The sequence below is a fragment of the Anopheles funestus genome, chromosome 3RL (assembly GCF_943734845.2).
Source record: "Anopheles funestus chromosome 3RL, idAnoFuneDA-416_04, whole genome shotgun sequence".
NCBI classification, from domain to species: domain Eukaryota; kingdom Metazoa; phylum Arthropoda; class Insecta; order Diptera; family Culicidae; genus Anopheles; species Anopheles funestus.
The window spans coordinates 82,504,873-82,523,125 of NC_064599.1; the positions used below are offsets into that span (position 1 = coordinate 82,504,873).

An 18,253-nucleotide genomic window follows, 5' to 3' on the forward strand; every position below is an offset into this window, starting at 1 on the left:
GCGTGTCATACTGGGAAGTGTTTTACGCTTCGTGGCAGGCATGGTAAAAAGTCTTTTCCAACTGTCCTCGTTTTGATCCGGCTTTAGTCATCTTGAATTCATACGATGGTATCACGGCGCTAGCTTGTAGCTGCTTTTTTTTCTGCAAGTTTTCGGAAACCCCAACATTCCCATGCAGCACATTGTTTCGCACCTCTGCAACATCGTCGTCATTTCGGATGGGTGTAATTTGCTTCAAACTTTTCCCTTTTTTTTTGGTTGGCTTTCTTCTTTTAAGGAACAGCATACAGACACACAAGAAAATGGAACTTTTCCAGTTGAAGAATTGGGTGTAAAGGAATTGTGCCACCAGGCGTTTGTTGGTAACAGTTGGATATCATAAACAACATCGTAGCGAAGAAACGAAAAAACAAAAACCAGACGGTATATAACCGTCTAAAGCAGAAGTAAACAAAACTCCCGCTCTAGAATCCGGAATCCGGAGAAGCAGTTAAAAAAAGGGAAATACTTTTGTGGTTTTTGGTGAGTAGGTCATGTCGTCAGCGCGGGGTGCGCATACTTTCCAGCTTAACGAGTTGAAAAACGGGAAGATATGCAAATTTGGTCCCCGTTTTCTCACCATTACCGCGAAACAAACTTTTCCCCCCGGGGGGATCGAGCAGGCCTTTTTCGCTTGCTGATCTGTGTGTTTCGATTTCGTTTCTGATTTCGCTCTTGAAACAAAACAAAAATGGATTCATTTCATGATTTTCTTTCCTTCTATTTTTGATGACCTTAAAATATAACAAATCGACAAGTTACCAATATGCAAAACCACACTACAAAAGAGTGCGAACACTTCACAACGTTCGTTTGCTTATCGTTACACCGGTAAATGAACGCGCACCAGAGTTACATCGCCGCACCAGGAAACAGTGTGCTCGTTTAGTCGTTTTTTTTATGGGTGTAAAATGGGGTGGTTTCTGGGTGTACTCGGAACATGAAGTGAGCTATAATTAACACTGATTACGATATGAAAATGGAAAAGTTTGGCTTATGAACGCGATGAACTTCGGTCCCTGTTCCGGGAAGGAAGGAGGGTGAGTCTTGCAATTAGGCTCTCCGAGGGAGTCTGTATTTTCTCCGTCGACGATAATGAAGAAACAAAATGGTAAAATCACTCGTAAGTTTGTGGTAAAAATGGCTCATAATGCTTCCCACCTAGAGAAACCTAATATTCTTCCAGTGCTGTATAAATAGCCAACGTTTTTTTGATGCTACACACCGTAAGGGCTGAAAATTCATTCGCAATAGCTTTTGCTCCAAAGCTGCTGGCTGCTGTTGACTACAACCAGACTGTGGGTTAGTACTACTTCTTCCAGGAATTTTCCAGGGTTTTTTGATGCCACGAATGTACAACAGCTTTGCCCCAAAACTTTACCAACCGTTACCTTTTTAACGCAACGAAGCCAACAGACCGACCGTGCGTAACAACTCCGCCCTCCTCAGGAACATGGTGGCGACTCCCGGGAGTCGGATCTGGCATGGATGGAGGATGTGCAAGTAAAGTTGATTAAATTAAGGTCCGATCAGGCGAAGCTGCTGCTACACAACTTGCCGACCAACAACGAGATAATGGTTAAACGGGCTGTTTTACAAGTTTTTATGACTTTCTAACAAAGTGTGTACCTAGTGCCCAACGCCCAGCGGGTTGGATGTCTGGATGGACTTTGCCGTAATAGCACGCTAAGTATATTCAATATGGCAAGGCTTAACTTTGTCAACATGCTTGCTGTAACATTTCAATTGTATTTGCTTTTGCGCTGCACCACAGTGAAGGTGGAGGTTGAGATTGAGGTAGAATCTTCCACCAGGAGGGGGGCCCTCGTTGGGGGTGGTTATTGCCACAACAACAAAATACTAAGCTTCTTTCTTCCTTGTTTGCCGTGCGTTACTATGCAACCGTTCGCTTCGAATGTGAGTAGTGACTTTGTTTTGAGTCGCTTGATCATTATCGGAAACGTCTCGGCTGAATCGACCCACAAAACGGTGAAAATACTAACAACTAATGGAACATTGTCACGGCAGCAGTGCCTTCCAGGCCGCCTACCTGCTTGAAGCGTTTGTTTTAGTGGAGCATTAAAACATTCCAAAACAAAGAATTGTGTTGACTGTTGACTAGAGGCGGGACGAGCTTTGTCGTTTTGTTTCTGCTTTTTTCTATCACTTTCTTTTGTTTCTTTTAATTTCTATGATTGGGTTTTACACTATTTGTTGTCTAACAAGAACAAGTAGATGAAGAACTTAAAAGCAACACAGACTTTCATGTTTATGATTCAATCCCGTAAGGTAGTAAAATCGGGTTTAATGCACAAAACACTATCACTTTTCGGACGTGACATCAAAGGATTGCTTTTTGGGGGTCGGCCTTGTCTGTGTGTGCCGCCCGCCGAACAGATAATAGTTTTATTTCACACCTCTATGCAACACGGTACACGGCGCTCAGCATAAAAACCCACCCAAGTTTATGCTTCCCACGCATGTACGAAGCATAAATTTAACCGACTATCTTACGACTCTCGTACCGTGCGCTTTCGACTCTCGTCTAATGGATATGTTTTGTTTTGCTCCTGTTCGCGTATCTCGTTTCGAAGAAGAAAAGAATGAATAAAAAAAACCCCACCCTCCGAAACCGTACACGTGTTCGATCAATTCACGGCAATATGCCGAACTTTGCTTCCATTTCAATTGCGAACGAATTCGAAACGATTTGAAACTGTTTTTTTTTTTGAGAATTTAAACGCCACTGCATACACGAACACGCAATGAATACAGTGCAGATGAAGAAGACAACACAGCGACGTTATTACGTGAAGAATAAACACGCACGCACACATGTGTCTTTCAAAGAGACCTTCCCTAATGCGCGCGTTGGGGAATCGGCTTGCGTATGATGACATCACCGAAAGGGTCCAACGAATCCTACACTACAAGCGAACCGGCTTTTAAGCGTTTCCCTCACCACTGTTTCCTTTTCTACCCCATCGCTCGATTGGATGTCATTTAAACTTCAACAACCCCCCACCCCCTCCCACAAGCAGATGGTTTGCGAACGTAAACAAACTGTTTGTCTGCACAATTTCTGGTGCGTGCATTCTTTCCGGACGGTTACGGAAACCGGTGTCATCATTTGTCTGCCGAAAAAAGGCGGCTCAGACATCATGCACGAGCTTCATTGCTGTCACGCATTTGATTCGGTGCGCATAATGACAGAGAGAGATAGAGAGAGAAGCATAAAAACGTGTATGTGTATGAGTTTTCGGTTGCATAAAATGAATGATTTCGAGAGAGCTATTGACAGTTATTGTGCAATTTTAACCGAACCGGATGCAGGCAGTTTCAGTCAGCGAATCAGAGTTTTCATCTCATATAAGCTATTAAACCAGTTTAAGCAACAAATTGACCTCTTGTTAATTATGTAAATAAAAATTAAAATACAAACTCCAAACAAACAAAAAATCCAAATCAGAGAGCTAAATTAAGAAGAAGTAATTGTGGCTTCAAACCATTTTAATAAGATCAAACAGATATCGCCCCAGCGCGCTCTAAGTAGCTCTAGCTGTATCTTATTAGTTACAGCTGTTTACGGTGCTCATTCATGAAATTCCAAAACGTTCGCTAAACCACATACCACTTCAACTCCCATCCAACCTTCGCACACCGCCCACGAAACCGGCCCCCAAAAACCAGTGGCATTGGGCCACAATTCATTAATTAGCTTATGCCTCCCCAAAAAGCGATATGTTGGATTCTGTGGTTCGGGACCGGTTCGGGAAATTGCTACCAATAACAAACACACATGTTGGATGTGATTCCGATTGCGAGCACTGTGTGTGTGTGTGGACAGGAAGTTGCATGACCTTTTTTTTTGCTACTCAAACTAACTCAAACGCTTCACGGCCTTTCCGGACGAACCAAGACACCAAGAGTTTTATTGCCAATTTAATTGACTTAGTGTGGTGATGGTTCTTGTGGCAGCTGGGACTTGAAGAAAAGCGATGAACACTGATGATGATGGTGAATGTTTTTTTTTTGGCACTATATATTATTGGAAGTTGTGCATCATGTGGATGGCATGGCAGACAATGGGGCCCATTTGTTTCGTCATGCATTGGCGTGAGTTCGCCCGGTTTTTGCTACAGATAGTGGTAGATAGTGGTGAACTCTAGCAGTAATCGTCTACATTCAAGACATCGCATTACATCATGCTGATGCGCTTGCCATCTCTGTAACACACGCCCTAAAGGGGGGCAATTGGCTGGTGGATGTGCGGGACAGTAAACAGATTGACCGACCGCGTTGGGTTTGCTCGAGTTGCTAAAGCAACTTCCTCTTTATGATGTTTACTTTTGCCCGCACTGTTTGCCGGTTCGTTTCAGACGGTCATAAATACATTGCAATAAGCTCAAGTGGGTTCGTGCGGAAGAATTTTCTCATCTTCGATCGTTGATAACGATGGATATGAGCAGGAGAAAAAGGGGAGTAAAGCAGCACATGGGTATGCTCATCTGGCAGGCGGATCAATTAACTTCCTAGCAGAAGGAAAATCGCCGGAAAAGTGGGATACTACGCTTGGTGTACATAACCAACAAGGTTTGGTTTTGGAATTTATTGCTGCTTGGTAAACGGTAACATGGAGTCCAGCTTTACCCGTTCGGGAAGTAACAATCGTTTAGTGCTGACATTTTAAAAGCAAAACTGTGGCTGAAGTTCTTCTGATCGGTTTGTCTTATACATGTATTTTTTTCTATAAAATTTTCCAACAAAATAATATATTTGTTTTAATAGATGATTTTCTCTTTCTCCTTACAGGTAAATCAACATCAACATAATCCCACTAACTCAATTGCGACATTCGGAAAATCTTGTGGAAATCTCGGAAACACACTGCTGTCAATCAGAACGAGACAAATGGTATTATCTTGTAAGGATAAGTCCAATCCTGTTATATTAGGTCCACAAGAAAGTTACATCCGTTTTGGATTGATTTAGAGTTGTCTGAAAATATCGCTCAAAATGGACGATTTCTATGCTTGAATTTAAAATTTGCGTGAAGTGACATTTTTTTGTCTATAAAGCAATCTAAATAACAGCTTTTAAAAACACTGGTTTCGATGTTGAGGGCAGCTTTCGTGAAAGGAAGGCCAACGACTGATAGGACCGGATCCGTCGAAACTCCTATAAGGTATTGAAATCGGACAAAACTATCACCTATTGGTTTGGCACATGATTTAGCTCACCAGAGGAGATCGAAAAATAGTCTGATTCGTTAAATAGGTTCAACAGACAAGGCCAACTATTGACTAGAAATTCGTGATGTTGAAGAAAACCGGCAAAACGCCATAAAAAGCTATGGGCAACATACCCGAGGCGATACATTATTTAAAATAAAATTATCATAATTGATGTAAATCATCTTATAAAACAAAAAAAAGCAACGTTACTTTGCTGCCGACCTAATACTTTAGCAAAACAATAACATTAACGATGGCTGATCCACGTATGCAAAACAGTTGTATCGGAGCCATGATTTTGATTTAGACAAGATCACCAAATTGTGAAGCCGCGTACGCTCTTGATTCGCATCCACGTGGGTTGGGTACCTTCCCCCCCGGCTTACCCAGAAGAGCGTGCAGCATAATCTTTTGGGTAAAGTAAACGTGTTTCGGCTCACTGCTTAAGCGTCGGGCAAAATCGTTCGTTACAGCGACGATTTAGCACGAACGGTACGGCCGCGTCTCACCGTCTAATACGATTTGTTGTTACCGAACCGCGCATACTAATGTCTTTTCACATGGTTGTAAATTAACACGGCAATGAATTGATTAGACAGTGTCGAGATTAATGCCGTCGTACGTTCATTACGCTGGCCAAGAAACCGTCGAACCAGCGGTGGTGGCGACAATCGCAAAAGGGATATGTGCCATCATGCCTAAAAGATGTGGCTTTGTGCTAATGTGCTGTCGGGAGAAGGTGTGCGACATGGGCAAACCGGTATAGGGATGGTTCCGTTTGATTATGATGTTTTTTAGCAAAACACTTCACCGGGGATTTATTCAAATGTATTTCAATCCGTTTTATCAATCCGACGGTTAGAGGGCCCTACAAAGAGACAGACAGCGAGAGTTTTGTTTACTTCAAGAGTTGAAGCATCGTTAGATTAGAGCAGAGGTGTCAAACTCATTTCATTCGCGGGCCGCATAGTTTCACAAAATACGTTTTAAAAATGTGCAAAAGCTTTCTCGAAATCTTTCATTTACTTTTGCAGTTTGGTCATGTTTCAATTCAGCATTATTTATTTAACAAAATTTTTTGCTAGATTTCTCGCTTGAAATCTTTACTGGATTTTCGCTGATTTTCGTGGAAACTTTTCAACTTCGACGGAAAATAGCCCAACAATAAAAGAAATCGGTTTTGAAACTCCTTTCTGAGTTCAGCAATGTTCGAAACATATTTGCCAAAATTTAAACCTTCAAAATTGTTTTTGATACTTGCACAGGTTGGAAAGTACACCAGTTCGTCATGTATCTGATCTAATGGAAGCAAATTTCTCTAACGGAAGATCATATTTAATCATATTTAATAAACTGATCAGTAAATACCGGCACATTTGGTCGTACAACGCACAGATATCAATTCCAGATATTTTTTTCTTTCTCTCTCTCTCTCTCTTTCTTTCTCGCGAAAACTTAATGAGCTCAAATTGATTGTAAAATAACATTCGAATTTTCGGTAATCAATGCGTTCAATACAAAATCTCAATATTTTCCATGCGGACCGCCAGTTTGACATACCTGGATTAGAGTATCTTGTAACGAAATTATGCACCGGATTAGGAAATATATGTAGCTTCTTCAACTGTATAATGGTTATTACTACATTGGTAATTACTACAAAAAAACTCATTGCAAACAGTCAATCTTGATCATAATTCCTTTTGCATAATTCCCTTTTTTTAAGAGCGCCGAACCTGCATTTTAACCTGCTCCGTACTGATATCTTGAAGGTACACTTAAGTACAGCTAATGCTACTTGATCCAGTAACGATAAAAACACAATCGCCGCCGTACAGTGGAAGTACTTCCACTCTTACTATCGATGGCAATTAGCGTCTGAAGTGGAATACACTTGTGCTCGGGCACGGCAAATGTTTCAATATGTTTATGCAGCATCTCGCCGAACGGATGACAACGCTGCACTCAAGAACGGAAAGGGGGTGATCCTTATAGTCATATGCTTGCTTTCTTTCATAGCACTACACTCTCTGCTGACCCTCTCGATGTAAAGAGTTCTATTCTCTCGATTTGTTGCTTTAACCTACTCCTCTTTGGCGCGTTACACTGGAGAATGGTCCTGACAATGGTTTTTCGTTGTTTTGTGAATTCGTTTGTCTGCTCGATCGCTGGGTTACAGGTCCGGACAGTACTCTTGACATTCCACTTTCGCAACCAAGGCGATCAAATGTACCCACGAACGTTCCTGGGAATGGTCGCGCTTGTAAAGTGCTCCTGCTAACATAAAAGGGTTTTCCCACATTTCCAACGGAGTGTTGCTTCAAACAGTAGCGATTTGGTGCGGGTGCGCTGGTTGTGCAAGATGAAACCCGGCGGATGTCAGCAACAATCAATGAGTCAGCAGAAGCACCAAACGGAAAGACGGAAACCCTCCAAAACCCGTCGAGAGCAGCCGGCTGTGTGCTCGCGTTTCTTTCGCGAAACCCCCCTTTTTTCTATTGTCCCCACGTTATCCCATCGCGTGACTCAGCTGACATTTGTCGTTCCATTGTTTTCTACCTTCCGTGCTACCCGTGCACACGTGCATTTTCCATATTTTCCCTTCAACATACGCTTGATCTTGACGCCCTAGTCCTATTCATTTCCTACTCTTGTTTTGTTTTTCCGCGTATCATTGCAACGTAAGCAATGTGTGCAAGGATCGGAGGATCGGGAAATGAGAGCAACAGCAGCAACGGAAAAAGGATAAAACAAGGCAGAAGCAACGCGGCTGTTGTGGTTGGGGCGTTTCAAGTTTTGCAACATATTTATCCACTCACGGAAAATCCTATGTGGTGAAGCCTGTCTTTCTTTTTTTTTTTCTTGCCTTTCCCACCGAAAACACTTTTGCCGGTTTGCGAGGCATTATATCGCTTGAAGCTTCGTCAAAAGCTTAAGCTTTTTATCGAGTTTTGTGTTTACTTCCCGAACAACTTTCCTCCTTCTACTCCCTCCCCTTATACTTGGACTATTCTTCGTAGATAAAGCCATTGAATAAAGGGAAGCAACCGGCTGAAAACGATATTACTGGAGTATGCTAAGCAGCTTCGGGAGGTGAATTCATCCTTTCAAAAGGACGATTTTTGTATTCCATTGAAGATTTACCATACGTTGGTTTTTCTTCCTTTCCATCTCCTTAACCGTTATGCACTTGTTATGCTCCGTGCATACAGAATGTGGCCCTTTTCCCGCCAAGCGCGGTTGCCGCATATGGTGATTTTTTGTTTTTCCCCTCGTTTTTTTTTGCTCCCTCTTTTCTCATCAACGATCACACGAGCAATACAAAAAGAGAAAGGGTTTGAATGGAAACGAACAAAATGAAAAATGGTACACCTCGATTCTTGTTTTGCGTGGTTTTTTTTATTACATTCGACTTCATAACGTGTGTGAAAGTTTGTAATGTACTTCGGTTGCGCTTTGCTTCCATGAGTTGGCAGCGTAGATTTTGTGATTTGAGTCGTGATGGTAATAACGTAAAATTTCCTGTCATTTTTTGTATACTTTTCAGTTTTTCCTATAATTTTTTTATAGCCTTGTTAAACAGAAAAACAAATGCTAAATGTTAATTACTACTTAAACTCGTGCAATTAACTTATAACTTTTAAAATTACTGCTAAAACCACTGCTTGATAGTAAACAGTTAAAAAAATGTATCAACTACTCTCGAAACATCAAACAAATTGGTAAAGAAAAAAATAAAACCATATTTTTAATACATTTTTCAAGTGGTGGTTTAACTTTCGAGAACCCAGTTTCAACTATTTAGTATGCTGAAAATTTCACTTCATACTTTAAACACATGCCGTCATGAAGATCATACTGAAGCAATTCATTGTGGCTTCCATAAACAATTTAGTTTCATGATTTAAATGTAAATTGCGACAGTGTCGTAAATTTCCACCACGTAAGGAATTTTACGTAGAACGTGTACCAAGTAATGAAAAGCATCGCAGATAAAAACTCGCAACGCTACAAGCAAAACATGTAATGTATTGCAGTGGAGATTTGCAAACATGGAATGGCCGTACCGCTAGGCCTTCAGACACCTCTAATGGAATTGTTAATTATAAATATGCAGGTGGGAAACGATGGTTGTGCCATACAAAAAAGATGGAAATCCAAGAGTCGTAGATGCAAATATTTTGATAAAAAAATATAATTTTTTTTTAGTTATTTCAATCCAATCCAAACGGATAACATCATACCTTAGCCTAAGCGATATTTACGTTCATAACATTCTTCGAATGTTTCATTATGAATATTGGATTGATAGTATGCATGCGGCTCACGGTGCTTGCCGGAATGGTAAATGACATTCCATGTTTGCGTGTTATTTTTTTGTTGTTGTTGCTCCTTTCCATAGCTGATTTATTCCGCCGTGCCAAGAATATTTTCGTTAGCAATATATGTTTTATTTCCACATTCCACACACGTGTCGAGATGATAGCTCACGCTCCTCTTCTTGATGGCTTATCATACGCTTCGAATAAAAAAAAAAACATGAAATATCCATTCGGTTGCCGGCAGCCGTCTATGAGACGATGATGAGTCGCCAGGATAAGATAGTGATGCGACAGTTCATATTCAATGCGAAACCGGCCGCTGCAATATTGTGGTACATTTTTCATTCCGTGATGATATCTGTTGACGGTTCGCAACGGAATAGCAACAAAATGGACACATTTTATACGTTTGTGTGGGTGTACTACTTGAATTGACTTATCTGGAGCAACGGCAAAGATAAACTTTTCCAGAGGTCACATGCTACTTGTTTGCTCGTGCTTCCAGCAAGGACACCATCAACAAACAATGAATGATGAAGCCGGCTATCGCAAATGCTTTGCCGCACATCATCCATGCATTCCTACTGACCTCGATACAAGCCACAACAGCATTCACATAGAAACGTAAAAGCAGAGTAAAGAAATAAATAACATTTTCCTGATTCCATTTGCGTAATGAAAATCATTGGAGGAATAAATAACGGGAAGTGCGCTTTATCGAGGATTGGGGGGAAAAAAAGTTCACTTCCTCTAAAATTGCTTGAGGCATTCTAAGAACTTTACTAAAGGTAGTTTCCTTCACTTTCCCATACTGTTGATTGATTCTGTCCGGTCGTAATTCTAGGTTTTTAAACCTAAATCCCATCCCGCCTGCAGGGCATTTCTAACGAAATCAGTTTTTTTTTTGCTGGTGCTACGATTCTGATGTTACAGGACAGTCCGGTACGCCTTTCGATAATATTTGGGGCTACCAAAAAAAAAACGTTTTTATTATTTATTGGAATATCCATCCATATTTATGTTGTTTAAAATATTTCGCCCTACTTTCTTTTTCGGTGCCTTTTGTTTTTCTCGACCCAGCATGGAATTATTTGGCAAAAATAAATAATTCAATCGATACCGCATACATACACACAGAGCCCAAGACGATTCAACTTTAAGGTTAATAAGTTTCTTCGTTTGAGATTAAATTTTCCTCAGTCCATTAAGTTTATTGTTCACTACGGCAATTCTAGAATGTTCTAAAAACTAAAACCGAAAAAGAATTGAAAACAAAACAATACAGATTCCTTTTTCCTTAAACAAATTCATACCCTCATGGAGTACACACTTTTCTGTGCGGGTCTTGTTGCAAGCAAAACGTGAAGAAAGGACGCCTTCGGGACCAAATGAGATTAGAAATTTTATATTGAATCTGCAATGCATAACTAATCCCTCCCCTTAGGTGCGCCCGTGTGGTAGCACGTTGCATAAGGTTTGCGGGAAGTGTGTTGCTATAGGGAAATTTAATTTCTCACATGTTTCCAAGCAACTGCTTTGAGTACCGTTTTTACGGACTAGTAGCGTTGTTTAAATGGTGGTAATGTGTTTACGACAGCAAGCTTGAATAATGCTATTAAACGAAACAACTTTTGTATGTACTTTCATATAACAAAAAATATTTAAATATTTAAAATAATAATTTAACGATGGAGACGCCTGGTAGTTAATGAAGGCGCCCAGTAATTAATGGAGACGCCTGGTCGTTGATAAACAGTGTCGGATGAGTGTGATCTAATTTCCGACAACCACAACCTCAAATGACGAGTTCTGCTTAGTGTTGCATTATAATGATTTAAGTTGTACTAATAACTATGCCAAGACTATGATCATTCGTCATGAAAGCGTGGTTGCCCTGTACACTACCCTGTGCATTATGGTTATCTCGCTTTTAATGGATTTAGAAAACAAATCACTACCATCTCCCTTACCAACCCTTACCGACCCTTAAAAGCATCCTTGTAACTGTCTCCGTGTCTAATGAACAGGATCGCTGGCGTGTCATTTGTTACAGCGCGAGCATCCTTCGTTAAGCATTCAACCTCCGCACAATGCAACGGTGCATTGTGGCGCATATTAGCAGAGCAAGGCGTTCTCTCCGACACAGACACCAGGGCGCCTGCTATTATGCAGTATTTGCAGTGTAAGCTCTCAGCTGCCAGTTACTAGACACTGCCCTCACTATTCCGGCTGCCGTGTCGATCTGCTGTTTGGTGGCAAATGCATTCGGCGGCGTGCAAAACACTACCATATGACGCGTTGTGTGCTTCGTGCCTCGTTTCGCTTATCTTTCTTTGGTTTGGGGAAAACTAGCAGTTTCGTATGCAAACAGACGCAAGTGTGCACTGCCATGTGCAGCGGTACCGGCGGGCAATATAGTGGCGAAGGATGGGGAACGTTCACCATTTGTAGAATGAGTTGTTGAATTCATTTTTGACAGTACGACTGAAGGAAACGTAATTAAACTTGTTGTTTGCTCTTAGCAGCGACCTCCCCGAGGGATGATGTGGCACAAACTTGAAGCTGTTGGATGGTAAGGAAATGTCTTGCGAACAAGTTATTGCTTCCATTAAAGAGATAGAAGCATACGCGATGAGATGGATTTGAGCTAGCAAGCTGAGTCATGTGCAAGCCAAACTGTGTCATTTGTGGGACGACTTCTCGAGTTCACTGGCACCATTTTGTTAACGTTCCTGTGCACGTTTGTGCCACATATGTATGTATATATTTCACGTTCTTAATGTTCTTCATGTACCAGCAAAGTGCTTGCCCATATAACGACAATGTCTCAGTTGATCCCTTCATTCGTTCAGCGCTGTTTGTTCAACCATTCACTGGTGCCCGTTTGCAGCATGGAGCAAATGTCTTCTTTTGAGTTGTCCGCTTCAAGATGTTGCTACTGATCGACTTGCACCGCCCTACTCGGTAAGTCCACTTGTCTCGCTCAGCAAAAGTCATCCAGCCTGTACACCCTTTGCCAGAGTTTTCATTCCACATGCATATTTTATCGTACACTCGTCGCTAGCTGAAAACTCCCGAGGAACTTCCTGCATTCGGTCATGCCACCTGCCATGGTCTCTGTCGAAATCTGTTGATGCAAAAACTTTATCTACCCACGATGCCCGGCCCCTGTTCTCCAGGGGTTTGGTTCGAAATCGAAGCGATTTAGACTTCGGCAACGGCAACAAGGTGTGCTAGCGGCTCGCAGGACTCTAAATTGTGTCGGTTTTGCTAAGTTTCCTCCATCTGCAGGAACAGCCATCCGGGTGATTGACTAGATAGTTGCATGCGAATCATTGATTCCTAGTCACCCTGTAAACTTTAACCTCCGCTGCACGGCAAACCGATGCACCAAGACACAGCTCTATTATTCATGGCGAAGTTGGCAAAACTTTAAAGCACGTTTAACCTCAACTTAATGGCGGCCATTATTACTGCACAAGTATCTTTCATTTTACATGAAGGGGTGAGTTGCATGTTGAACTAATGTTGAACATTCAAGACGGACGGGGAACAAAACTTTTTCCTCCATTTTTCGATTACAATTGCATGAGGCCCGGTTCGGTTCGGTTGCACATTATTTATTCCTTTTCAGAAGGCAGAGAGGCATAATAGAACTTCAAATCGATTCCTGCTCTAAATGGTTCACGTGCGATACAATCACAAGGATGCTAAGGAACAGCCACCACTGCCAACGGTTTTTCAGCCTTTCATTCCTTTTTTTTTTGGTGGAAGTTCGACTCCCCGCCTGATGCGTTCGTATGCGGAACCTTATTTTGGCAGTTTTCCTTCGGCTTTCGGTGAAAGTTCTAATTGAATTTTGCTCCAATTATTTACCAGCAGCATCGGCCCTAGGTGGTGTTAGCCCACATTACGCCTCTCCACCTCCACGCAGGAGTGGCAGGAATGAATGGAGAGGCAGCCCGGTTTCGTTGTATTGACTTTCGCCTAATGGCATGCAAATCCGATTTTCTGCAACCGGGATCGTGTAAGCAGGCGTACCCTTACCGCGTTAGTGGAGCAGCAAATAGATTGCTCATTAATTCGTGGAATATGAAGTCATTTACATCGATGGTTGGTATTCATAGAACGGTGGCAAAACCTGTCGTACGCACGAGACGGGTTTTCGGGACCACAAAAGTAGCTTTCTTCCTAGTAGGTTTTTGTTTGCTCTAGACAGCTATTTAGCCGCTGGTTTGTATTTTATTAGTACACATTTATTAGATTACAAATCTTGGTCCTTGTTACTGGCTACCGAAAAAAAGGAAAGGTGGCTCTGAATTACTATGCATTGGCCAATCCATGCTGACGTTGGGTTCGGCGTGTCGAGCCATAAATATCGTTTTATTGTATCGTTGAACGATGTGACTGATTCTTGTATTACACGGATACACGGATCGACGTAATGGAACGACACAGGACGTAGACATTCGGAAAAGTAATAAGCACATTTCATTCCACGGCATACATTACTCAGTTATTTGTAATAGTGTGAGTGACGGTTTTGTTTTCCCATTTTTCCTTTCACTGTTTCAGGCAGATCGTAACGTTTTGCTATTGTTTCCCTGTCACTCCCCGGTACCGGTTGCCGAATTATTCTTACCCAAAAAATAAGAAACGCTTTTTACAACAGAAAAAAACGGAAAAAAAACCCTGATACAAGCCTTCTTCATGCCGTTGTCATCGTGTCGACAACGCGTCCTGAATAAATATGATCTGAAGAGAAAAACTCCAGCTGTGTTTATCTTTGCGATCGGCATCACACTTTCACTCAAGATCTTACGAGGCGTGTTGGATAAACTCCTTCTTCTGGGTGTTTGGATTTGGCTTTGGCTGCTGTCCTTCTTTCGTCCATCCGTCCGCTGTCTTTGTCACTCTTTTTTCCTTGGGGTTGTGTTCAAATTTTATTCTGCTAACGTTTCGCGCATGAAACGGGAAAACCAGCCAAAAACGTGTTGGGTTTTTGAAGTGAGCATAGAAACCGATGCTCCTTTTCTTGTATTTGTCTTTCGGTGCTTGAAAGCTTCTAAGCAGTGAAATCAGTGGGAAAACCAGCATATGGACAATTTTTTTTAAAGATTTCGCTCTTATGTGTGCTTTTTCCCTGTGCTAAAATTTCCCCCGGTTAAAAATTTTTCCCCAAAGTAAGATGGAACCTTTTCAATTATCGCAATCAACCATGTTTATTTGTCGTCTAATTTTTTTGTAAAACTTTACCGATTCACCCACTGAAATAAATTTATTTTTTGATTGCTCACTTTTGACTGTTGCTGATTCTTCAAATTTTTCCATGACTGAAGGCTATACAATTATCTGTTTAGTGAAATTTTAACTATCGTCCCTTGGATACCTAAAACATCACTCATTCGAATGTTTCGACAACAAAATAAAATCCACAATCCTAGAGAAAATAACCCAGCTAACCTGTTTTCCGATCGAACGCAACGAAGCACAACGGGAAACGGGCTTTTCCACCCCCTGTGCATTCGTTCGTTTATTTTGTTTTGCAAACGGTTTGTTTGTTTGCAGCCTCTCGCCAGCTTTCCGGCCCAACAACCGAACCATTCATCGCTTCGGTATTGATGTGTAAAAATATATCTCGCCCTTCATCCGTTTTTCCCTCCCCCACCCCCACTCAGACGCAACCCTTCAAAAAGGTGATAGAGAATACCTTAGATTCCGGGAACGCGTTTTGCCGAAGGGTTTCCGTGTGCCGTACTGCTTTTTGCTGCACATGACATTTATTGACGACTAGAAGGTATTATTTTTATCTCGATTTTCCATTCACTCCGACATCGGCCGATCCTTTATGCGCTGGTACGTAACGTGTGTGTTTATGATGTCTGGTATGATGAACTGTTATGTCTACCGGAGATCAAAATCTGCGTACGGGCTCGCTTTAGCATTGGTTATCAAAAGGTTAAATAAACGGTTTGAACATGTGCATCCTGTCGTTGCGTCGTGATGCTGGAGATAGAACAAATGAATGGATGTGTATGTCGTCGGAAAAAATAAGCATTCCGTTGCACCGAAACTAAGCTACGATTTTATTTCTAGTTATCGAATAGGATTATTATCTTTTTTTTTTGTTGTTGCACCACTGTTTAATGTTTTATTTACAGCTGGTTGCAAAAGCAGAAGGAAGTTCGCAATTTTACACATTTAATCTCTGGTAATTGGTGCAAGGAATAGTCCCTTATTAGCGTACTCATCGAAGATTCCCTTTTTTTGGGTGGAATTAATTTTCAACTACCCGACCCGTATGATAACGAACTGATTACATGATCTTGTTGAAACACTTTCGCAGTAATTACGTAACGTTGGCGTTCCAATTCGACGAAGTTTGTTCGTCGACACTCTGGTACACGCGGCCAAGTGACACATCCAATTCAGTGCGCCGGTAAAAACCGTTCAAATCGGCTGCATCGCACGACTTCAACGGAAGCCAATCCAACAGTAACCGGAATGTGAAAGTTTTCTAATCAAATTAAAACGTCACAGACAATCGTTCCAAAGTTTACGGCAAGTCAAAATGAATTTCTTTTCCGTTGGATAAGCTGTTGGAGAGTTTGGTGGAACGATCTACTCCCGTGTTACACCTACTGCAAGTGAAACAGTTTGGAAGAAAAAGTTCTTGGATATTCCTTCCACACTGTCAGATGTGGAATACAAATTTTTGTGCAGTAAAGTATTTTTCCAATTTAATTTTTCCCTGACGTCATCTATATATTTTTTTAAACAAAGCTGGTATGATGAGAGATATAAATAGATAAGAAACTTTTACTTAGTGTTTGTGCCCATCACTGTTTGCTATTTTCAAATTGACGATGTTTACACCGAGAAGCTGGATATCGTTTAAAATTTATTACGCTCCACTTCCTTCACAGTTTGCAACATTGTTAAATGGAATTTTGACGAAATAAGAAGTTCACCGAATAACAAGGTGAAGCAATTGGGTAAATAAAATCATAAAGTGTAGTGGCAATTTTCCGCGCAGAATGTTGTTCATGCCTGTAGACAGAAGAGAAAATGTGCGTGGAAATTTGTTGAAGTTTTGTTTCTCTCTCATTTGCTACACATCGACTTTTTTTTGTGCAATTAGAAGGAGTTTTTTCCTCTCTTTGTTTTATACCCTTTCTGGTCTGGTTTTTGCTTTGTTTTCTGATACAAAAAAGAATGCATAAAGCAACAGCCCACTACCAGCAGGATAGAGTGGGGCCGGATGAATGAAACATCATTTACGAGCAATTCGCATCATAAAATGTCTTAAATGGTGAAATTCCACCACTACGATTTTTTTTGTTGCTCATCCCCTCGCTGTGTTCAGTGAAGCGCAAAATTAATATCCTTAGGGCATGGCAAATAAATAAATGAGAACACTGTGAAGTGCAAGCCAGAAAACTCTGTTGTTTTGCTCCGTGTGGACGTTTTGCTGAATGGTCAGTTTCGGTGGAAAAGTATTCCGCATTCTGCTGACTACATTATCTTTCTCCATTGTTCAAGCGCAATTGTTTCATGACGAACCCATCAACGGCAGCGCCATTAGTAACACGCCCTAACGTTCACGAAGCTTAACGGTCGTTAGTTGAAGTTTTAATTAATCAAAAACTAGATTGAAATTTGTTTATGATAATGTGGCTTTGTGCAAAACCCTTTCCCGGCGTCTGCACGCAGAAGTAGTTTTATTCTGCGCCCGGCGGCACAAACTTTAAAACAAACTTCATTTGTTTGGAGAATAAATTTCACAATCATCCTGCAAACGATGCCATTTTCGTGGCGCGATGTGCGCGATAAAAGTGGAATGGAGATTTTCGACCGTAAGACAAATGGGGTGTAGTCGTACTGTTTGCAACCGGTTGCGATCAAAGTACAAGAAAAACTTCCAAAGTCAATACTGATTTTGTCACCTGCACCGTTGCCAAATGTGACACCATTTTTGACTGATTGTGTGACTAATTAGAGCCATTTGTCATGCTGGCGAATAAAGTTTCCAGGGCTCGAGTATCGAATCGAATCTAAACGCTTCGAATGGTAACGTATCGTGCAAATAAATCAGCACATTTCATTTCTACTCACCCCTCAAGTAATCGAAGATAATAAATCTTCAATTCGTCCATTTTGTTTGCAAGTAGTTTCTTACTCACTCAGAGCATCGCTACATTTAAAAAAAAATGTTTTTCCCCATTGTTTGAAGAGATATTTCTTCAGTTTTTTTTTGTGTTCTCATGGTGAACGACAAACTTTAAGACGAATGGTTCCGAAAAAGCCCAGTTGAAAGTGTCCATCGCATCCTGTCCGTCGAATATAAATTCTCAAAACCCCGGCATCAGCTGCCCGACGGCGCAAATGCCGGAGATGTCGTTCATTAAACATTCATTTACAACAAGTACCGGGGAAAATTATGTTCCTCGTCTGTTCAGTTGGAAATGCCCTTCGTTGGGCACCGTTCCCGGAAGTATCAACGTGGTGGAGAGCACGAGAGCACGATTAATGTGCGATACCTTGTATCCTAACAAACTCTCGTTGCGGGCGCTTTACTTTACGCGCCATCCCGTTCCGTTTATTGCAAGTGTTGGGAAGTCGTCGTACCTTGAAGTCGGAAAGCGGCAGTAAACTGTT

At 41.4% G+C, this 18,253-nt stretch overlaps 1 protein-coding gene and 1 long non-coding RNA gene across 8 annotated transcripts in view; one reads left to right on the forward strand and one right to left on the reverse strand.

The window, feature by feature from the left end:
* Positions 1-18,253, reverse strand: part of LOC125771848 (uncharacterized) — an 84,366-nt gene that overhangs the window by 53,247 nt on the left and 12,866 nt on the right. The window lies entirely within an intron of this gene.
* LOC125771763 (low-density lipoprotein receptor-related protein 1) overlaps positions 1-18,253 on the forward strand; it is an 80,963-nt gene that overhangs the window by 32,608 nt on the left and 30,102 nt on the right. The gene's annotated exons all lie outside the window — the stretch shown is intronic.